This window comes from Puma concolor, chromosome A3 (assembly GCF_028749965.1).
Source record: "Puma concolor isolate L17-30 chromosome A3, mPumCon1.1.hap2, whole genome shotgun sequence".
Lineage (NCBI taxonomy): Eukaryota > Metazoa > Chordata > Mammalia > Carnivora > Felidae > Puma > Puma concolor.
The window spans coordinates 98250278-98273801 of record NC_141669.1 but is presented as its reverse complement, the minus strand read 5'-3'; the positions used below and the strand labels follow the sequence as shown (position 1 = coordinate 98273801).

General features: G+C 48.1%; 1 protein-coding gene across 5 annotated transcripts in view; it reads left to right on the top strand.

Annotated features, from left to right (window-relative positions):
• Nucleotides 1-23524, top strand: part of BANF2 (BANF family member 2) — a 51160-nt gene that overhangs the window by 5282 nt on the left and 22354 nt on the right. For 3 of the 5 annotated variants that reach the window (XM_086701627.1, XM_086701624.1, XM_086701626.1), the window contains one exon: nucleotides 5287-5503. The exons of 1 other annotated variant lie outside the window; for it this stretch is intronic. The gene's annotated coding sequence lies outside the window, so the exon portion shown is untranslated. Of the gene's footprint in view, nucleotides 1-5259; nucleotides 5504-23524 lie in introns of all 5 variants that reach the window. One more of the 5 variants, XM_086701625.1, reaches the window with a different exon arrangement.

The following is a 23524-nucleotide window of genomic DNA, read 5'->3' as shown; positions in this document are numbered from 1 at the left end:
GAACAAGCCGTGTTTGCCTCACAGTCTCTGGTTTTTGGAAAACAGTTGGCAGACTGAACTGAATAAATACGGCATGTCGCCTACTTACCAATAAGTATTTGTTCATTCATTCAGTAAATGATTTTTGAGATAGGGCATGAACAAAACAGACATAGACCCTCTACACAACAAGGTTTGGGATGGGAGGTGGACAATCAGCCTTAAACAAATAAAATAATTTCAGATATTAATACCACAGGGTGACAAGATAGTAAATGACAGCGGGGAGGAGGCTATTTTAGGAGGCTTAGGTAAAGCCTCAAGTGACATTGCAGCCGAAATCTGAATCACCCAAAGGAACCATCTGCCAGAAGATGTGGGCACAAAAGTCTTCTAGGGAGAGAGAACAGCATGTGCAAAGGCCCTGAAACAGGAACATGTTTGACAATTTCAGGGAATTGAGGAAAAGCTGATGAGGAAGTGGTGGTAATGAGCAAGCTGTAAAGGCAGTGACCAGATTTATTATGAGAATCATCACATCTAACATTGTAGAGATAACACATAGTTTGCACAGGGCTTTGAACACACACTATCTCGATTCAATCATCTCAACATTCCCATTACACAGATAAAGAAACCAAAGCTCAGGAGGTAACTTCCTCAGGGTCACAAAACTAAACAGGGACTCTGACCAAGAACTTTGTTTGCACAACTCCAGAGGGCATTATTCATGCAGCAGGGGGAGCCATTTGTGTCATTGCTCAGAGTTTGTGCAGTGCACAGCCTGTGCCACTGTACATAGTGACCCTGTGCTAGCTCAGATCTATTTTCTCCAAATTTCTGTGCTTTTTCTGTGCTAGGGATTGTTGGGAATACAAAGAATAAAGATTATTCCAGCCCTTGGTGAGCAGACGATTGTGGTTAAAGAGAAACAATATATGAAGAGATGGTGGATGATATAAGACAGTTTTTGTTTCTGACAAGGATATTATGAATGGTTCAGTAGGAGATGTGAGATTTGATATTGGCTTGAAGATTTAGATTGGTGGACATACAGGAAAAGAAATCCATAGGAGTCATCATACACATATTCAATAAAAACCTAGTGTGTCATATACATCACCGTAAGTGCTTGCTTCCAGAAATTTGCGATGAAAAAAAAAAATGAATATTTATTATTCTACCATAGGACCACACAGGTAAAATTATGGCAACTCTAAGAAGTGAAAAAGAAATCATCTATAATGTCATTAATGAAACACAACTGTTTTTCATATTTTAGTGTATTTCCTTTTGGGTTTTACTCCAGGGCAAGCAGTGTGTGTGTGTGTGTGTGTGTGTGTGTGTGTGTATCGATATGACTACGTATGTGAATGTATGGATATGTAATATATATGTCATATATACACATACCACACACACACACACACACACACACACACACACATATTCTTACCTTTATTGAGGTATAATTTACGTGCTTTAAAATTCACACATTTTAACTGTGCAGGTTGACAAGTTTTGGCAAATATATGTACCTGAGTAATGCCACTATACTAAAGATCTAGAACATTCCCTTTACACCACGCAGTTCCCTTATCCCTTTAGTCCATCCCCCACCCCACCCCACCCCACTCTCACCTCCAGGCAATCACTAAACATTTCTGCTGCCTTAGACTAGTTCTACCTGTTCCAGAAGTTCGTGGAATCAAGTATGTCCCCTTTGTCTCTGGCCTCTGCTGTTCAGGGTGTCTTTGAGGTTTATCACATGATCATGTAGGCACTAGGACTTTGTTTGTGTTCATTGCTGACTAATGTTCCGTTATAAACATTTACAAGAATTTGTTATTCACTTGTTATTGAACATTTGCGTTGTTTTTGGTTGGGGGACATTGTGAATAAAGCAGTTATGGACACTTTTGTACAACGGTTGGAGGGGTTTTCATTTCTCTTGAGTAAATACCTGGGAGTGGATTTGTGGGGTCATTTCGTAGATCTGTATGTTTAGATCAAACTACCAAGCACTTTTCCAAGATGGTTGTGCTATTTTACAACGTATGGAAGTTCAAGTTCACCTTCTTACCAACACTTAGTATTGCTATTCTTTTTGATTGTAGCCATGCTTGTGAGTGTGCCCTAGTTTTTTTGCATTTCCCTGGTCAGTAGTGATGTTGAGTATTTTTTCACAGGCAAGTGTTTTCATAGTTGTAATTGTTTGTAGACTCTGCCTTTTAAATTTATACTTAATAATACCGTTCTTTTCTGTTTCCCCATGGTCCTAATGATCATTTTATTAATGGTCTTAATACTCCAACATGGGGATTCTCTACAATTTATTCAATCATTCCTCTTTCAGACATTTACATGATTTCCAATTTCCCACATTTCTAAAAAAAGGCACTGAAATTAACACATGAATGTACATGTTTCTCCCATATGTTAAATTATGTCACAAATTAATCACAAAATAAAACGATGAGGTCGAAGGCATTTTTGTGGCTTTGGGAGTGTAAAATATGAGATGGACGTCGAGACTGTTGTCTTTGAAGGCACAAGCTGAGCCCCCATTTTCATCTCTTAGCTCTGTGCTGAGGTCTCGGAATTGGGGCCCTTCATGTACATGATCCTTTTGTCTAGAGGCCAGGCTCATGGTTGTTTGGTAGCCATTATTTTTTGAGTCTTGGGTAATGCCAAAAAGGTTGATAATATCATTAACACAATGTTGCAGGATGATAGGCTTTGTTCTCCCTCTAGCCAAGTTGAAATGGGGGGAAAGAACTCTGGGGTGCCTGGTCCCCTGAGAATGATCTGTGAGGGTGCCCGGCCAAGGAGCAAATGGGGCCATTCACTGGTCGTTCCATAACTTCTGTATGTAAGTGTCTGACTGAAGGGGCCAGGGACTTGCTTTGAAGGGTGTTTTGATGCCACGTGGAGTGATTTCATTTGGATTGTGTGTTTGTATGTGGGGGTTCTCTGGAGGACAGACGCTGATGATGAGGAGGGGTATGTGGGATGAGTTGGGGGGCCACGCCCACTGCAAAGGCAAGGGATGAGTTGGATCAATCCTGTTACAGCGCAGGTGTGAGGCTAGACACAGCCATGGCATGGGGGTGGGCACCTAGGACAGCGTGTTAATGCTATCAGGCCAGCAGAGACCCTTACCAACCCCTCCCCCAGATTCTGACAGCCCCCCAAACCTAACAAGAGTCATATTTTATATGGTGCAGGTGCACCTCCGTATTCCTATTTTAATATTTTAACAGAAATTGTCCAGGGAGGTGGAAGCAAGAGGAATTTGCATAGCAAATCAGTCCCCTGCAGGTACCCCATTCAGGCCTGCCTGTGTGGAAGAAAAGGCCTTTGGGCCAGGTTGCCAGGCCCCTTCTTCCCCCTGGCCTCCCCCTGATAGTGTCATCTGAGCTCCTACACTGCGTTAAGACACCCTTGATGACACTCCTAAGGGCAACCAGCAGAATGCCTCATCTGCCTGGAGACCCGACACTCACCAGCAATTCCCAGAAATTCCTGATTTTACTAAGCCACACTATGTGTCTTCCCTCCTGTAAATGTGAACTTATCAAGCACAAAAACCATTCCTTATCCATGATGTCTTGATCTGGGTTCCCCCAGAAGCAGACCTTGAAAGCAAGATTCAAGGGCAAGTTGCTTATTTAGAGGCAATTCCGGGAAACTCTGGCAGAGAGGCGGGGAGGTGGGCCAGGAGAGGGGGGGCAGCAAGATCGGGTATTATCAAGCCAGTTACCACTGGGCAACGGAGGCTCTGTCCTGTGGCGACCCCTGGGAGATGGCGTAGAGCGTGCTTCCCAGTGACTCCACCTGAGCAGGAAGGAGGTGGGGCATTTACCCACCAATCCCTAAACGTCACTGGCTGAGGAGGTTCCTGGGGAGATTTTGATTCCTGGGCTCACAGCTGCACTGCCTGTAGACAGGATGGGCTCCAGAAGCTGAGGAGAGCCCCCAGACAAAGGGACACAGGCGCTGGCGGCTGGAAGTCAGGCTACCTTTGTGCACAGAAATGGTAAAGCCAAGAGGCTATGGGCAGGGCACAGACGTGAGCCGTGCCTTCCCAACATGGCTCAGCACTGGCCGTGAACAGGTAGACCCTCAATACAGCAGGCTGGTTGAACCTAGGACTCAGCGAGTTTGGCCCCAAAGCTAGGACTTCTTTCTGTTCCCCAGCCAGCCCTGAATACTGCCATCAGCTGGCAGTGTTATTTTAGGATCAAACCCAGAAGACCAGCAGCATTATGTTTCCAAGCAATACTTTTTAAAGTGTACTTCCTGGGGGCGCCTGGGTGGCTCAGTCGGTGAAGCGTCCGACTTCGGCTCAGGTCATATCACAGTTTGTGGGTTCGAGCCCGGCACCGGGCTCTGTGCTGACAGTTCAGAGCCTGGAACCTGCTTCGGATTCTGTGTCTCCCTCTCCCTGCCCCTCCCCTGCTCACGCTCTGTCTGTCTCTCTCTCTCTCTCTCTCTCGAAAATAAATAAACGTTAAAAAGAAAAAAGGTACTCCCTGGACCAGTAGCAGCAGCACCTGGGAACTTGTTAAAAACACAGATTCTTGGGTCCTACACCCGATGTACTGAATCAGGAAATCTGGTGGGGGGGGGGGAAGTCTGTACTTTAACAAGCCTTCAGGTGATTCAAATGTACCCCCAAAGCTTGAAAACCACTGTTTCAGACTCGAAAATTTAGGATCGTCTCCAAGGCAAGGCCATTTTCTTTGGTTAGAATGCTTCCTGTTCCCAACCTGAAGCACCAGAGAAGCAAGGGGACAGAACTTCTAGAAACCTTTTAGACTTTGGCCCCTTTTTGTGGGTTTTTCTTCCCTTTGGGGGCTTATTCACTGGAAGTTGTACCTAATTACCAATCACCTGCCGAGGAGAGCAGCGCGGGCGTATAAACTATAGAAGATACCCTGAAAGGCATGCGACAGGTTTGACTCAAGAGAGAGGGTGGGGGAGATTTACATGTTCCTGTTTGTTTTCTGAGCTAATATTGAAATTCTTCTGCTTGCACTCTGAACACACCAGGTGGGCGGTGGGGGAAAAGTCCTGGGTCTGCCTTGGACTCTCAAATCAATCATAGAAAATGTGCAAAGGAAGAGCTAAGGGTTGGGGGTACCTCTGTAAGTCAATGTGTGGGAAAAATGAAAAGAGGCACTTGGGTTACTTATGTTGACCCAACCAGGCAGGATGGGGATATGGGCCTCCCAGGCTGATGAGCCCTAGCAGGGCGGTTGCTTTTTTTTCCAACAGTGCCAATCAGATGTATTACTTCTTCAGGAACAGCTCCCTGTCCCCTGATACCAGCAGGGACAGCAGGCCTTGTGGGGGACCCCAGTGCTGTGACATCACAATGTGGCCCATTCAGGATCTCAGGCCTCACTTGCCCCTGGGCCCAGGATATGTGAGTTTACCCTCCCAGGGCTGACCTGCACTTAACAGGGCCAGGGCAACGGAGACAAGTCGACCTGTGGCACGGACCCGCCAGGCGCTCTTGGTGAGTATTCACACTTCCTGAGAACCATGGAAAGAGACCCAGCCCATGGCTGGCCGGGCTAGCCCCCCAGGGTCTCATACTCACAGCGGCTCATCCGATCTGGTGACCGGGAGTGTGCCGGGACAAGCCCGAGCCTGTCTGGGGAAGCTAGTTCACCTGACTCAGACACCCCTTTCCAGACCTCTCTCGGCAGGGTTGCCAAATGGAGGAAGTGGTATTCTAATCGCCACCCAGCCCCAGTCGGCCACCTGCTCCGGCTGCCTGGGCAAAGGTCATCTCGGTGCTCGATAGAGGCTCGGAGCAGGGAGGCCAGGCTCCCAGATGGCACATCCACTAGAGGATCGCTCTGGGTCCCAGCTGGGGAGAAAGGCAGCCATCGGCCCAGCGACACCCTTACAGCAGAGGGAGCAGGTGTAGCTTCACTGGCGATGGGAGGGATGCGAGCCCCCCCCCCCCCGCCCCCCACCATATGCATGACGACTTTCCTCTCTGTACGCTGTGCCTTCCCTCCTTGGCTGTTTTGAAATCCCACTGCCAGTGGCGCTGGGCGTCTCAAATCTCTTCCTTCCCTCTTGGGACAGTGAGAGATTTGAGACCATCCTGGGAAATTGGTAGATGGGTTCGCACACCGGAAGAGTAGGCAACCGAGAGGAGGGCGGGGGTGGGGTGCAGGGCCCTCTCTCTGGGAGGATGCTGGCTCTTCCCAGCTGGGACACCAGCACCCAGGCCTTCAACAGCCAACAGTGGGGACCCGAGCAGGGGCACCAGGAGGCAGAGCCAGCTTTCCCCGCTGCCTTGTCTGTCTGTCCGTTGGCCCCCTGCATCCAGAGGGACCATTCGCCAGAGAGACCAGAGGGCGCAGAACGCCTCACACCCCGGGGTGGTTTGTCTTCTTGTGAGAGCTGACTGCCATCCTCTCCCTCACACGCGGGAGTCCAAGTCGTAGTGGTCCATCAGGCCTGCTGGGAACATTGTGTCTCATCCCAGGCCCCACCGAAGGAAAAGAATGGTCTAGAGGCTGGAGCCAGAGGGGTCTGCATCCTCCACTTGTAACAGCCCTTGTTTGGAAAGGGAAGGAACAAACAAGCGCCTACTAGTATCAGACCCCCTATCTCTGTTATTGTTCTGAGTTCCTGCCACTAGGAAGATGAAGTCGGTATTTTTGTGCTCATCTTACAGATATGGAAACTGAGAACTATGTTCTGTGCTGGGTGCCGTGTTCTAAGAGGGACATTAACCTAGAATTTCTATACGCTCCATATACAGGCAAGCGTATCCATAGATTAGAGCGCGCTGAAAATAGAATGGGCTGCTTTGCGAGGCAGTAAGAACACCTTTGGAAGCATCCAGGCAAACCGAGTACCTTCCATCAGCAGGGCTGGGACAGGATCCTTGTGATCAGTCAGGAGCTGAACCAAAAGATCTTTAAAAGCTGTTCCAAATCCCAGATTGCAGGATCTGGGTCTCGAAACCTTGCTAAGCTCCCATGTTTGAACCCAAATGGGTCAGGCCTTCCAGAACAGCTACAAACTTTGTTAGTGGGGAAAGACTAAAGGGACCATAGAGACCAGCTCCAGCAATCTGCTGGGCCCCAGATAGGAAAGCGGTGGTCAGGCTGGTTCTAGGGGGTTGGTGTGAGGCCACAGACCAATTCCCAGAATGAATGTTTGTTGAATGGATGAATGAGGGGCGACAGGATTGGAACCAGCCTGAGTGCTAATCACACACCCCTCAGCCCATCTCTCTCCCTCTCCCAAAACTCTTTCCTATGAAGATTATGATTCAGCCAGCATTTATGGAGCACCTACTGTATGCCGAATGTGGTCACAGAGATTATTTTCCGTAATCCGCCCCTCACCCATCACGTGGATGTCATCGTCTGCATTTCTCAGATGAGGATGTTTGGGTAACCGCTCCAAGGGGTAGAGAACTTGTGGAGCCGCCACCAACAGCAAATGACAATGCCGGTGTGGCCGACTCTAAGGAGAGCGTGCAGCCTCCAGCTGCCGTCCCCCAGCCTGAGCAGGGTCGGGGAGGGTGGTGGGAGAGGGGAACACTTTCCTATTTATCCTTCCTAAGGACAAACTTCTGGTAACTTGCCCAGTTCCTCAGGGGCTATTTTACCTCCTTAAAAAAAATTGTTTTTCAAGTTTATTCATTTATTCTGAGAGAGGGAAAGAGGGCAGCGAGCAAGGGAGAGAGAGAGAGAGAGAGAGGCGGGGGGGGGGGGGGGGGAGGGAGGGAGAGAGAGAGAGAATCCCAAGCAGGCTCCGCACCATCAGCGCAGAGCCCATTGCGGGGCTCGAACCCACAAACTGAGATTATGACCTGAGCCCAAATCAAGAGATGCTCAAACGACAGCCGCCCAGGTGCCCCTCCTCAGGGGCTCTTTTACCCCCCTCTTCACATTCGTCCCGGCTGCTGTCGGGCTCCCCGTGGGCCTGCCTCATTCACTGCCCATGCCTCTCGCTCTGACGGGACAAGATGGAGTGACTGTTTCCACACCAACAGATGTTATGCGCCGAGGAAGAAAATATGCTAATCAAAATCAGCTTTGGCTAATTGTAGCAATTTCCCTTCTGCGCATTGCTCTGAAATAGTAGCCACGCTCTATTCTTTTTTTTCACATCAGGGAGCCCCAAATTGGCAGCCTAAATGAGGTTGCAAAGAAGTCAGTTAAACAGGCCTTTTTGCTGCCAGTTTACCGTGGATGAAGCCTTGAACATGCTCTCCCAGTAAGACCTCAGTTCAACTGTTTGTGGACTTGATATCTTGCTGTGGATAATTCAGCCCCACTGTTGGGCTGCGGGAGCCTCATTTCATCCTGGGGAAAACCAGCACCTCCAGGGATTTAATGAGGTGCCAAGCTCAAGGGCACGTGGTCTGACCTTGAACCTTGGTCGACTCCTGGTTTGTTCTACAGCCAGCGCTGGCTGATAGAACTTTCCTCACTGAGGGAAATATTCTCATCTGTAGTGTCCCATATGCTAGTCACGAGCCATGTATGGCTCTCAAGGGCTCGAAATGTGGCTAGTGGGACGGAGGAACTGAGCTCTAAATTGTAATTTTATGTTACGTTTGGCCTAAATAGCCTTGTGTGGCTCGTGGCCACTGAACCGGTCAGTGTAGCTATAGCCCCGCCAACTTTTGGGACTTCATCTCTTGACCTCATTCTCCCCCCTCCCCCCAAACGCCCCCCACAGACCACCGCCTATGCCTCCAACAAGCCACATTGCTCCCTCAGGGCTTTGGCAACATCACCCTTCCCTCTGGTCATTGCATGGTTTGCCCCTGTTCAACGTCACCACCCGGATCAGGTGCATCCCCTCAGAGCAGCCTTCCTTGTGTTGTCTAATATTGTCCCCAGCCCCACTCCAAACTGCTCCTAAATTCAGACATTATCGTGTGTCTTAGTTCAGGCTGCTGTAACAAAGCACCATTGACTGGGGCTTATCTCACAGTTCTAGAGGCTAGAAGTCTGAGATCGGGGGGCCAGGAGTGGAGGGTTCTGGTGATCATCTGCTTCCAAGTTGTGGACAGCCATTTCCTTGTCACCTCATGTGGTGGAAAGAGAGCTTTCTGAGGCTCCTTTTATTTATTTATTTAGTTGGTTAGTTAGTTAGTTATTGAGAGAGTGAGAGAGGAGGGAGGGACAGAGGGAGAGGAGAGAACCTTAAGCAGGTTCCATGCCCAGCACAGAGCCTGATATGGGGCTTGATCTCACAAACCGTGAGATCATGACCTGAGTTGAAATCAAGAGTAGGACACTTCGCCAACTGAGCCACCCAGGAGCCTCTCTAAGGTTCCTTTTATAAGGGTACTAATCCCATGCGTGACTCTTCCACCCTAATCATTTGATGACCTAATCACCTCCCAAAGGCCCTGTCTTCTTACTGTCGCTCCTTGGGGTTAGGATTTCAACGTATGAATACTGGGGTAGGGGGAGGGGAGGGGACAAACATTCCTCCGTTGCATTGTATTTGGGTGTTTTCTTGCCTGTTGCCATCTTCCTGGACAAAAACTTCAGTCCTGCAAGAGCAGGGGTGCTGTCTATCTCACGATCACTCACCCTGGACCTGGAACAGTGCCTGGAACAGCATCTGGCAGGCGGAATGTGCTCAGCAGGGTCTAGAGCGAGTGAACACCCTGCAAGAGGAAAGATAGTCGCTACTTCAGTAGGCTTTTGCTGTGTAACCCAAAACTTAATGGCTTAATACAGCAATGATCAATTATTTCTCCCAATCCCATGAGTCAGGAATTTGGGCAGGACTCAGCTCTGCATGGCATTGGCGAAGGTCACTCCCTCACCTTTCTGGAACTCACAGGGCCTCCATATGGCATCTCCATGTGGTTAGCATGGAGGTCTCAGGGTAGTCAGACTTTATGACAGCTGGCTTCTGAGGGATGATGCAGAGTTGCTAGGCTCTTGGGGGGTGAAACATAGTACTGGCACCACCAGGGCACTGCATTCTGTTGCTCCAAGCAACTCCTGGGCAAGCCCAGATAAAAGGCACGAAGACACTGCCCACCCCCCAGTGGGCGGGCAAACAGGAAGGAAGGAGCTGATGGTGGCCATCTTGGCATGCTACCACAGTCACTACCAATAACCCCATAGGGGTGCTTCTCAAACGGGGCTGTGCACACGCACCTCTGGGCTCCTTGTTAACATGCAGATCCTGATTTAGTAAGTCTGAGGTGTGGCCTGAGACTCTGCATTCCTAACAAGCTCCCAGGAGATGCCAAGCCTGAGGGTCTGTGACCATCAGAACCACGGCCAAGGCTGTGTTGGCGTGTGTTCTGTCAGGGCCGGCCCATGTTTAGGTTTGGCCTGGAACACTACCACTGGTGCATCATTCCATTGGGTTCAGCATTACCCACTGTTGCCAGGGTCCCTGGGATCAGTCCTTTCTTGCCTGGTCCCACACGATGCCACGGGAACCATCCCACTCCATTTCCCAGATGCTTCCCGCACACTGCTTCGCCAAGCCCTACAGTCCCTTCCCCCTTTCCGCTAATATTGGATTCCCACCACACCGCTTGTAAAATTGGTGGGGTAGGGCTCTTTTGGTTACAAGGTTAGAACCAAACTCAAAATAGTTTAGTGGAAAAGGATGGGTGAGTGTGCCATGGCTTCAGGAAAGCCTGGATCCAGCCCGTTGGTGATCTTGTCAAGGCATTATTTGCCCCCGTCATCAGCTCTGCCTCCCCTAGGGATCTCTCTGGCAGGCCCCTCCACAGTAGAGGAAGAGACAACGCCCTGCTTTGCAACCATGCCAGGAAGAAGGCACCAGTTCTTTCCAAACCTTCCCAGCAAAAGTGCCGGAGTTCTCTGGTTCGTCCCACTGGAGTGCCATGCCTGTAACAAACCAATCACGATGGCCAGGAGGATGTTTTACCTCAACAGCCAGGCCTAGGTCACAGGTATGTTCCTGGAGCCAGGTGGTGAGGCCAGCCCCACCCAAGCCACGTGGAAGGCAGTCAGGAAAGGTGCAGAAATCAGAAAGGAGAGAGAGGTCTTGAGAAGTCAAGAACTCACCACAGTTGGCCATGCAAAACAGATGTTCTGTGATGGCCAGGGAAGCAGAGGGCAGGAACCTTATCAATTCCAGGCGGCCCGTAGCCAGCCAGGCCCTCTGGACCCCAGCACAGACTCAGGAGCTGAGACTACCAGAAAAGACTTGAGAATTAGCCAAGGCATGTTCCGCAGAACACTGGCCAAAGGGATGTTAACTGGTGTCACCTAAAAAGCTTTCTGGTCCAGGAAGCTTAGAAGATGGTGCCTTAAGCCAAGACAGCAGTTGCTTGCTGCACAGGACTTGTCAGGGCCTTGAATAAGCTGGACTATGCTATGATCTTCAAGAGTGAGGGGAAGATGAGAGGCTAATGTTCTTTTGAGCACACTTTAGAAAATTATCAACCTAACTCCACCTCACCCATTTTATAGATGAAACAGCTAAGGCAGAGGAGGGGAAAGTGATTTAGGCAAGTTAATGTAACTAGTTAGTATGGAGCTTCTCCCCAGCTGCCGTGACAGTGACAAATCTGATCCTCCATGGAAGCGTTGCCTTGTAGCTCAGGGTGGCCTGTCCCCCAGCACTGGTTGTTTTCCTTCCCTCTGGAGGGCGTTTGCTTTCCTCTCCCTCAGACACCCCCTGCAATGGCTCTTGGCTTCTGTAAGGGGCCACAGACCCCTGCCTGGGACCTTCCCCTTGGGGCTGTCGGGCCGACGGGATCCACTGACGGGGCAGAAAGCCCCGTGGGTCTGGACTTGGAAAAACATAGCCACCCAACCGGCAAGATGGCAGCATTTTGAGGTTGAAGAGGCTTGAAGGTTGGCCAAACGCGGAAGAGAGCAACAGCCAGGGCACCGTGAGTGCCGGGCAGGAGGGGCTGGGGGAAATGAGGTTCCTGGGGCCAAGTGTGCTCTGTAAATCCAGACAGAGATTGTGCGTCAGGGCTGTGGGGTGAGGTGCTGGTTATAACAACAACATCTCCGAGGACCTCTCTGGTCTGAGCCCTTCATGTGTGATGCTTCTAAGCCACTCGATGGCCCACAGTTGCAAAGCATAGAGAGCGGCCATTGGTTACTTGGCAGTAACCTCAACATGAAGGATTCAAGCTCCTCTCCTTGCCAAGTACACAGTCGCAGATGTGTTATTAAGAGCTTCAGTTTTGTCATCCGTTAAGTGGGCCAAAAATGAGTTCCAGAGTATGTAGACACACACACACACACACACACACACACACACACACACACACACACACATACACATACACATTTGAGGATTCAATGTGCCTTGTCTATCCATAGTGAGAACTCCTTATGTGGTGGTGGTAATGGACAGGTGGGTTCAGGTCCAGGTTCCTGGCTAGTCAGGGGCAAAGCCAATATCAAACACAAGTCCAGCCAATGCCCTGGCTTGACTCTTTCCTTCCCCTGTGCCACCACTCAGGGCAGCAGCACTGAGCATACGGCAATGGCTCAGAACCCAAGATGTGCAAAGGGCTTTTCAAGTCTTCCTTTGTATCAGAGCAGGGTGGCAGATGTGTCTCTTTGGTCACTTCCAGGGGACTCTATCCAAAGGCCAGGTGGAGAAGTAGATGTCGTGAGCAGGGTGGGCTGTGTGTATCTGACTCACGTGAGCAGGACCAGCACCAAGCATGACTTGGTTGCACATCTGCCATCAGCAATCAAGTTCCGGAAGAGAAGAGACTGGGGACCACACCCTGGCATTTTCAGCCAGGTTTACATGGACTGGAAATCATGTCTCCGCCAGTGGATGCTTCCCCCCCACCTTAAATTGAGATATAAATGGACATATACATCATGTTAGTTTCAGGTGTACAACATAATGATTTAATAATTGTTTATATTGTGAAACTATCACCACAGTTAAGTCTAGTTAGCATCCAACATCACACATAGGAACAGATTTTGTTCTTGTGATGGGAACTTTGAAGATCTACTGTCTAAGCAACTTTCAAATACACAATACAAGATCTTTTTTTTAAGTTTATTTTTATTTATTTGGAGAGAGAAAGATAAAGAGGGAGAGGCAGACAGAGAAGAAGACAGCATCCCAAGCAGACTCTGCGCTGTCAGCACAAAGCCCAGCACGGGCCTTGAACTCACAAACTGCGAGATCATGACCTGAGCCGAAATCAAGAGTCAGGTGCTTAAATGCCTGAGCCACTCAGGTGCCCCTATAATACGGTATTATTGACTAGAGTCACCATGCTGGACATAAGTCCCAGTGACTTATTTATTTTATAAACGAAAGTTTGTGCCTTTTGACCCCTTTCACCCATTTCCTCCACTCCCACCCCTCACCTCTGGCAACCACCAATCTGTTCTCTGTATCTATGAGCTCAGTTTGTTTGTATTCATTTGTTTTTTAGATTTGACATATACGTGAGGTCATACGATATTTGTCTTTCTCCATCGTATTTCACTTAGCATGATGTCCTCACGTTCCATTTATGTTGCACGTGGCAAGATTTGCTTTTGTTGCTGAGTAATATTCCATTTTATGTGTATGTATGCCACAATTTCTTTGTCCATTCATCCATCCATGGACACTTAGGTTGTTTCCGTGTCTCGGCTGCTGTAAATAATGTTTCAATGAACATGAGGGTGCATGTATCTTTTTGAATTAGCATTTTCGCTTTCTTTAGATAAATACCCAGAAGTGGAATTGCTGAATCATCTGGTAGTTCTATTTTTAATTTTTTGAGGAACTTCCATCCTGTTTTCCATAGTGGCTGCACCAGTTTACATTCCCACCAGCAGTGCACAAGGGTTCCCTTTTTACAGCACTCGCGTGTCCAGTCTTTTAGATAATAGCCATTCTAACAGGAGTGAGGTGATACCTTATTGTGGTGTTGATTTGCATTTTCCTGAGGATTGACCATCATCAGATGCTTTTTAGATGAAAATCCCCATGGAGGACTTAAGGGAAGATGCTGGGAGTAGCGTCTGGCCACCGAGTGGAAAGATGGGAGTGGAAGTAAGGATGTTGGTTGCCTGTTTGTAGATAACCTTCATGGGGGACAGTCTGAACATGTTCCCAAGAAACCATGTCCAAGTCTGTTTGTTTGAGAGAGAGCGCGCGGAGGGGAGAGAGGCAGAGAGAGAGAATCTTAAGCAAGCTCCACACTCAGCGCGGAGCCCGATGCGGAACTCAGTCCCATGACCCTGGGATCATGATCTGAGCTGAAATCCAGTGTTTGATGTTCAACCGACTGAGCCACCCAGGTGCCCCAAACCATGTGCAAGTTTAAAGATGAGAACCACTCATCCACTTGAAACTTGAAGGCAGAGGTTCACAGACTTCTGAAATTTGACGTCAAGTTGTATTTATGTGTGCAAGCTGGACATTTTTCTGGAAGAAACTGGTGGTATGGCTTTGTGTGGTTGGGCCCACATCGTGTTATAGGTACTTGAAGTATTGCCCAACATTTAGAAAATGGGAGCTTTCACATAAAACTCTACATTTTTAGATTCTTTTGAAATAACTCGCAAGATCTGGCCACCCGGGACCCATGTTCCTGAGAGGGGACTACCTCCTTTTCGTGGGATGTGGGACTGCACTCAGCCACAGCCCCCACATTTTGTGGCCTCTCTGATGAATGCCAAATGTCTGTCCTTGTTTATCTTTGCCCTTGCACTGTTTTTCCTCACTCATTTATTTATTTTTTCACTTACTTGGACCCTTTGCATTTCTGTTTGTCGCCTCTCATCTGAACTTTTAATAGATGCTCAAAACAGTGTCTGATTTCAAAAGAGTCATTGAGGTTCTTTCAGCCTAAACTCTTCCCTGACAATCCAGGGTTGATACTGGTCCTTAGCGGGAGAGGGGCACCACCCTGCCCAGGCCAGGGAACTGAGTCTCTTCCCCCTAAGGAATGTGGCTATGGTGCATGTCCAAGAGCGTGTTTACAAACGGGCAGGCTTATCGTTTGATGGCTACAATACACCAAAAGGTCTCCAGGAATTACTGAAACTCCTTTGTGTAATCTCTGCAAAAGTCCTGTTTGCAATACAAAACAGTTCATTATCTGCTCACATAAATAATGCAATAAATGAAATCAATGGCAATCTTTGGGAAATCCTTTCTTTATGGCCTTGAGAACCTGGCTTTGAATGGAAACAAATCAGAAAGAGAACACCACTGTCTGGCGGGGGCCCTCTATCTGAAGCCAGAGCCTAGAAGGCTAGTGATTTTGGGGGGAAGACTTTTTGCACTTGGGAAGGTTGGGTAAGTCACCCAACCTTTTTGCACTTGGGAAAATGGGTAAGGGCCATTTTCTGAACTGAAACTCCTAGAACATAGACACATGCCCTCGCAACCAGAGACATGCAGAATGGGAGGGGTCCTTAGAAGAAGGACCACTAGGCTGAGGACCAGGAAACAAGGACAGGTACATAAAATGTGAGCAAAAGGAATCAAGGAAAGCTGAATCTAGGTCTAAAGCGTGCTGTCTGACAAAGCACAGGCAGAAGACACATGGCATGGTGACCTCACGTATCTTAGGGTGGGACCAGTGCAGCGCTTACGATAGTATACAACTGCACCGTTCCCCCTATACCACGAGACATCCCCGTGCTGGCCATCGGCCAGCCGCCCCAGTTCGTATTTGCACCCAAGTGAAAGAATGCAGTGCAGAGCTGGAAGGAGAGACAATGACGGTCCAGAAACCCAGCAGAAGCCTCTCCTGATGACTCAGCACTTGGGAATGCAGATTTTAGTCTGAGGCTCGCTTGGGTTTGAGGCCCGGCAATGCCTTGGGTCGGTGAAAGCATTTTATCTGTAAAATGGGGGCAATCACAGAACCCACGTCCTCACAGGGAGAGCAGGGTGAATGAGGTAATACATGGGAAAGAACTTCCCATGATGCCTTGGGGAACCCAGAGAGGCACTAACTGCTCTCTTAGGCTGGCTTTCCCAGTCACCAACCCTGAGAACCTAGTTGAAGTACAGTTAGTTCATTCGGGAGGGGTTCAGGTCATACAAGCAGGAGAGCGAGGAGCTAAAACAGGAAGGGAGAGGCCACTAATTCTGCTCATAAGCCATCGGGACTCGACCCCTCTGGGGACATCTTGGAGGTGACCTGGAACACGCCTCCTGAGCATTTATCCATCTGCTGGCACGCGTCAGCTGCCGGGAGAGCCACAGGTGCCGGCTGAGGGAACCGTGAACCCCCAAGAGGATGTGGGCAGGCAAGGACACCTGCTACTGTTGCTGCTGTTGGCCTTCTGAGGCCTCTCCTGGAGAGGAAAGAGCGTGGGCTTTGGAGCCCCCCAGATCTGAGCGACATCCCAATGTTGCCTCTTACTAGATAATGGGACCCTCTTTGCCCCTCTGGGCCTTAGTTGCTCCATGTCTCAAAACAGAAACAATTTTCCAGTGCTGCCGAATGAATTTTGAGGATTCTGTGGGACTACGGCCAGAAAGAGGCAAGCACGTAGTGGGTGGAGAAAGTAAGGCCCGCAGGGCAAAGAGGGCCCCATATCTAGTAAGAGGCAATGTTGGGATGTCGCTCAGATCCGGGGGGCTCCAAAGCCCACGCTCTTTCCTCTCCAGGAGAGGCCTCAGAAGGCCGACAGCAGCGATGGTAGCAGGTGTCCCTGCCCGAACCATATCTGTTTGGTTCCATTTCTCCCACTTGCCCACAATCCTTGTTTCGGTTCCCAGACCCAGGGTGAGCCCTGCTGGCACCAGACGTTCTTTCCAGATGAGCAGGGGCGCCCTGACGTCCAAACTAGTGTTTGCCTCGAGGCGACTTCTGAGTGATGTGTTGTCCTACAGCAATTATCTCCCTAGCCATGTATTATCATGCCATTTCCCCCTTAGCTACAAGCTTTGTGAGTCTGTGGCTTTCATCAGATCCAGACGGGGAGGCATAAGTGGAATAAGATCCAGGAGGGAAAGCCCAACAGAAAGAATTTCTGACTCCTGTAGTTCACCTGGCAGCCCAGGGTCGGGAGTGTGGGCAGATTTAGGGGCTTCTGCTGAGTCGGAGGTGTAGGAGAGAGCTGCCTGAAAAAAAATGCAGGATTCCCCGTGAAATTTGAATTTCAGATAATCAATGAATAACCTCTTTGGTATGTCTGTCTCTTTTTTTGTTTAAAGTTTATTTATTTTGAGAGGGAGAGGCAGAGGCAGAGAGGGAGGGAGAGAGAACCCCAAGCAGGCCCCATGCTGTCAGCATGGAGCCCGACACAGGGCTTCAGCCCATGAACCATGAGATCATGACCTGAGCCAAAACCAAGAGTCAGATGCTTAACCGACTGAGCCCCCAGGCGCCCCTGGTATGTCTGTCTTATGAAATACTTGGGGATCGTACTTAGCCTATAAGTTTTTTTTTTATTATTATTTATTTGAAATTCAAACCTAACTGAGCATTTTGTATTTTTACTTTCTAAATCTGGCTACCCTCATGATAAACCCTCAGGGCAGGGAAACAGGCGAGCAGAAGCTCCGGAAGCTGTGGTGCTGGCTGGAATCAGCTTCCACCTGGCGCCATGAGCGTTCTGGAACAAGAGTGGTGCCGGAGAGTTGGTCCCACCTTGAGAAGAGGGGATCGGGTTTTTCTACTTCAAGGTCCGAGGTCACTGGCCGCCCTCAGGCAGGGCCTGGGCCTTCTAACCTCCCAGGTGTCTCCAGGCGTGGTGGCTTCCATTGCTGAGACCCTGCTCTGGAGAGAGCCACCCCTGGAAGCATAAACAGCAGCACAAGCAGCTGGGGGATGGGCATATCAGCTGGTCCATGGGCTCTGGACCTACTACTCTGTCTTTTCAGTTGCAAACCTTAAAGAGTCTGTGTTGGAAAGTGTGTTTCCTTAGGGACCCCTCTGCCCCTCCCTGCCTTCCCTAAGGGGATTTGTGCTGTGGGGGTGGGGAGAGGTGCTGATCGGTCCTTATGGGGCCCAGGGCTTTGAATACTCATGGGATCTGCAGGGCAATAGTCTGATCCTGTGGCAGTGTGGCCGCTCTGGTCCACACAAGTGATTAGCCCCTTCTGGTCTTTTAGGGGTATCTTGGCACCCACTTCTGGAGTCTGTGACGTGAACCTTTGCCCTGGTTGTAAGGTCTCCACTCATGGGGCCTCTTCTTTCTGACTCCAGGCTTCGGCTAGCCCATCAGCCCTCGCAGTATCTTCTGCCTTGTGCGCAGGCTCATCTATCTAGCTGTTGTTCACAGTGCTGCACCACCGCCCCAAACGTTCTGAAAGTGCCTGTTCTTGTCATCTCTGGGTACGCCCAAGGAAGGAGGCCACTAGGTCTCAGACACCCTTTTCACAGCCGAGCTGGTATCCCAGATGTTACCCTCTAGAATCCAGCATGTCTGCCCACTTTGGGATTTGTGTCCCAGAGAGGGAAGACCAAGTCCCCTGCCCCTATTACCGACTTCCCAGACATTGTCTTCTCTCTTGTGGATAATGGAAAAAGCTTTCTCCAGAAAGAGGCAGAAGAGATAGGCTGTCCCTTTCTTTTTTCTTCTTTCTAGGGGGAAATCCTCTCCCTTCCCAAGATGACATTGCTTTCCCCATCTCTCTGGGGCTGTAATAGCAGAGAGAGGCATATTCATAGCAGATTTACTCACTATAGCCAAATGATGGAGGCAACCCAAATGTCCCTCAATGAATGAATGATGATAAAATTTGGTATATACTCACAATGGAATATTTTTCAACCTTAAAAAGAAAATCTGACACATGACACAAAGTGGGTGAACCTTGAGGACATTATGCTAAATGGGAAAAGCCAGTCACAAAGAGACAAATGTATGATTCCACTTACACGAGGTATCAAATTCATAGAAACAGAAAGAATGGTGGTTTCCAGGGGCTGGGGGTGTGGGGAATGGGGGGGGTGCAGTTAGAATTTAATGCATATGAAGAAGTTCTGGAGATTGCTTACACAACTATATGGATAGACTTTACACTATGAAATGTACACTTAAAAATTATTAAGATGGTAAATTTTGTGTGATGAGTATTTTCTCACAATTAAAAATAAAAATACAGGGCTGCCTGGGTGGCTCAGGCAGTTAAGTGTCCGACTCTTGGTTTTGGCTCAGGTCGAGGTCTCACGGTTTACAAGTTCGAGCCCTGCATTGGGCTCTGTGCTGACAATGCAGAGCCTGCTTAGGATGGTCTCTCTCTCCATCTCTCTCTACCCTTTCTCTGCTTGCTCTCTCTGTCTCTCAAAATAAATACACAAGAAAATTTAAAAAAATAAAAATAAAAAAGATAAAAATAAGCTCCTAAAATCCATTACAAATGCAGATGTCTTGTCCACAGAGGGTAGCTAATACACTCAACCATTCCTTAGGTGACTTATTTTCTTAGCTCAGACCCCGGTCCTTTGCAGAGAACAAGGCTCCAAAGTACAGGAAATGTTTTCATGAAGCAAAGATGTAACCAGCAATGTCCCAGTTATAACTACCATCCAGACAGAGGCTATCCAGCGCAGACAGGATATTCAGGGAGAGGGAGTTGAAGCCTTAGTGACATGGACAAGAAAGGAGTGTGGACAAGCCGGAGAGACAAGTGCCTTCTGCAAGAGATTGTTGCAGGGTGTTTTGGCTGCAGGCACAGTGATCTTAGCCTACGTCTATAAAACCTACGTCTAAACCACTGGGGCTAGAAGTTTTGGAGAATTCAGATTTTTTTTTTAATTTTAGAAAGGCAATATGGTGCTGGTTCTGTGTGTTATAGAACATTCCTGGTAGAGTCTGGCTCAGTATGCTGTAAACAAATCCATTAATATTCTTGTGGTGAAATGTATAAATATTCACACTAAGAGGGATAATAAAGACTATAAATAGCTTTATGTTGGTCCAGGCCAGGTTTTGCTGCCAAATACGTTTTTTTTTTTTTTTTTAAACAAAACAATCTTCTGGTTTTCAGAGCTTTTTGGACCTGAAAATGGCAGAAAAGGGATGACAAACCTGTATGAATTTTGTACCACCAAAAAGGCATAAGTTAACATAGACACACAATGTTGGGAGGGATCAGAAAGATTAGGTCCAGCTAATCAACATTCTGACTTTATACACATGAAATGGAAGTGACTTGACCAAGGTCACACGCCCAAGTTCATGGGCAGAGCTGAGATGAGACTCAGGTCTCCTACCCTCAATCCAGCACACCCCAGAGGGCTCTAGGAGACCTACACTGACCTTTCAAGTCTGGAGCCTGTGAAAACAGTCGTCCCTCTCCTTTACAGTTCCTGAAGAGGTGACCTCTTGCTTCTGGGAACGTTCCCCCTCATCACTGAGGTTTTCTCTGACAGGCACACAGAAATCTTTGTCCTACATGTTCACAGGCTTGACTCAAGGCCTGTAACAGATGGTGCTCAGTAAACTTCTGAGGAATCCTTGCATTTATTTGGGTATTCATTGCATGCATCAGGAGAAAGATTTACAATTAAAGGGTCATGTGTAAGACAGCCACCAAGGAGCAGAGGAATCTTGTTTGCCATTGTAGAATTGGAGTTAATGGAGTTAAGGGCAAGGAAGGCAAATATTGCTTTTATTTGTGAATGGTAAGCATTAATGGTCATTGAAAAATGATTTTTTTCCACCCCTGATGCCTAGCTGTGGGGCTAATCCTGCCCCAGGCCTCTGGGTGGAATGAGAATGCTTCTGTACCTTGCGTTGTACTTGGTGCATGGAAGGTATACCACAAACACTTGTTGAACGAGTGGGTGAATGAGTGAATGAACATTGGGGGTATATTAGTCAGAAATCGCACAATCCCAACTTAAATTGCATTAAACAAAAGTGAGAAATATTGCCTGATACCACTGAAAAGTCCAGAAGTAGGTGCCTTCAGGCACAGCTAGATCCAGGTTTGCAAATGAGTACTGGGACTCTGTCTCTTTCCTTCTCACAGATCTGCTTTCCTACATGTTGCTTCCTTCCTAGGCAGGTTCTCAGATACGGGTGATGGCAGAGGTCGTCACCAGCAGTTTTGTATTCCTATCCTACCAACTGAGCTTGGGCTGGGCTAGAGAATGCACCCGTCTCAGAACCATTTGCGGTGGCCAAAATGATATACGAGTTTCACTGTCTAGGCCTGAACATGGTTGCCCCCTGACACCAGGATATTGGGAAGATAGAGACTGAGGTTTGGAAAAGAGTGAATGCCCACAGGGAAGTAGAGGTGCTGGTCCCAGAATTAGAGACAGCCTGTGCTGAACAGAGGTAGACAATAGGTAACCCCTTATAGGGGCAGTTACCAGAGGCTCTTTCCATGGGATGTGAAGGACACAGAAGCTCATGTTTTAGGAGTTAGTGCTCACTCATCATCAGGGAACTACAACTCAAAACTGCAATGAGATATCACCTCACACCTGTCAGAATGGCTAAAACCAACAACACAGGAAACAACAGGTGTTGGCGAGGGTACAAAGAAAGGAGAACCCTCTTATACTGTTGGTGGGAATGCAAACTGGTGCAGCCACTCTGGAGAACAGTATGGAGGTTCTGCAAAAAGTTAAAAGTAGTACTACCTTATGATCCAGCAATTGCGCTACTGGGTATTTACCCAAAGGATACAAAAATACTGATTCGAAAGGAAATGCACACCCCAATGTTCATTATCAATAATAGCCAAATTATGGGAAGAGCCCAAATATCCATCGACTGATGAATGGATAAAGAAGATGTGATGTTTATATACGATGGAATATTACTCAGCCATCAAAAAGAATGAAATCTTGCCATTTGCAATGACACGGATATAGCTATGGTGTATTATGCTAAGTGAAGTCAGTCAGTCAGAGAAAGACAGATATGATTTCACTCATATGTGGGATTTAAGAAATGAAACAGGGGCACCTGGGTGGCTCAGTCGGTTGAGTGTCTGACTTCGGCTCAGGTCATGGTGTCATGGTTCGTGGGTTCAAGCTCCACGTTGGGCTCTGTGCTGACAGCTTGGAGACTTGCAGCCTGCTTCAGATTCTGTCTCCAGCTCTCTCTGCCCCTTCCCAGCTTGTGCTTCGCCTCTCTGTCTCTAAAATAAACAAACATTAAAAAAAAAAAAAAAAAGAAATGAAACAGATGAACATAGCAAGGGAAAAAAGAGGCAAACCAAAAAGCAATCTATAAAGAACAAACTGAGGGTTGCTGGAGGGGAGGTGGAAGGGGTGGATGAAATAGATGATGGAGATTAAGGAGACCCCTTGTAGTGATGAGCACTAGGTGTTGTATGGAAGTGATGAATCACTATGTTGTACACCTGCAACTAATATTACAGTGTATTTTAACTAGCTGGAATTTAAATAAAAACTTAAAAACAAACAAGAAGATAGTGCTTAGTGCAATAGAAATCCACTTGATCATATAACCATAGAGATCTGTGTAATGATAGGCTTGGGAAGTCGTGATATAATACAACCCCATTGAATTGGCTGTCCTGCAGCAGTCCTTACTCTCTTCCAGACAGAGTACTGCACGTTTGACATTCAGTTAACTCATCTGATCTGCACAGCCACCTTGTGGTTGGGTGACATTCATTATGCTCACCTTACAGATGAGGAAATCGAGTCTTTGGTTCAGAAATCCTCTCAAGTCTCCCAGCTAGTAAGTGAAGGGGCAGATGTTTGCACCCACTTATCTCTGACTCCCTATATTGGGCATTTCTTCTGCCCATCTGCATTGCCTGGGGCTTCTGTCTCTCAGATCTGCTTTTGTCCATGTTGCTTCCTTTTCAGGCAGGCTCTCCATATGTGGTGGCAAAGAGGGCCGCCAGCAGGCTTAGAGCCCATCAACTGAGCCATCCTCACAGAGAAAGCATTCATAGGTGCTCCAGCATGTAGTCTGAGAAGGTGAGGTGTGTCCATGGGCCAATCCCATGACACTGTGGTGAGCATGGTAGGCCCTGGAAAGTAATTCCTGAGTTGACGGTACAAAGTGGAGCCCTAGGTCTTGAGGCCATGAGTGTCCATCCAAAAAGGGAGGCAACCTTACAGCATCTCCTTAGAACTTTAACGGCTAAGAGGGAGAGAGCCCCGCAGGGTCAGACTTCATTGTCCAAGGGATATCACCACCCTTCTTTTTATTCTTTATGAATGACTGGGAGGGAGAGGCAGACTGGTTCATTTGAAGAGAGAAGATGTAGCTTGGAAGAGCGGGGCAGAGGTATATAGAGCCAGGAGTGGTATTTGACAAACAACATTCCCTTGGATCCTGATGGTGAGAAGTGTCTACTGTCCTCATTCCCTTCTGGTCCAACTCCATTGTCTCCCCATCCACACACTGCAGGCCAAAGGCCTCTGTAGGGACAATCCTGAGATTATTCTAACCCTCATTCTCTTGCCTTCTTTTGGTGCTACAAGGCTGCAGTGTTTTGAGGCCGTAGGGATGGACCCTAATTTTTCCATAAATCTGCTTAGTTTAGGAATGATTTTTATTCTCCGTTATCTTTGAGGCTTTGAGCACAAAGTAAAGCAGCATTATTTAAATAGTGTGTGTGTACTCTGAGCACATGAATTTAAGTTTTAAAGCAAAAT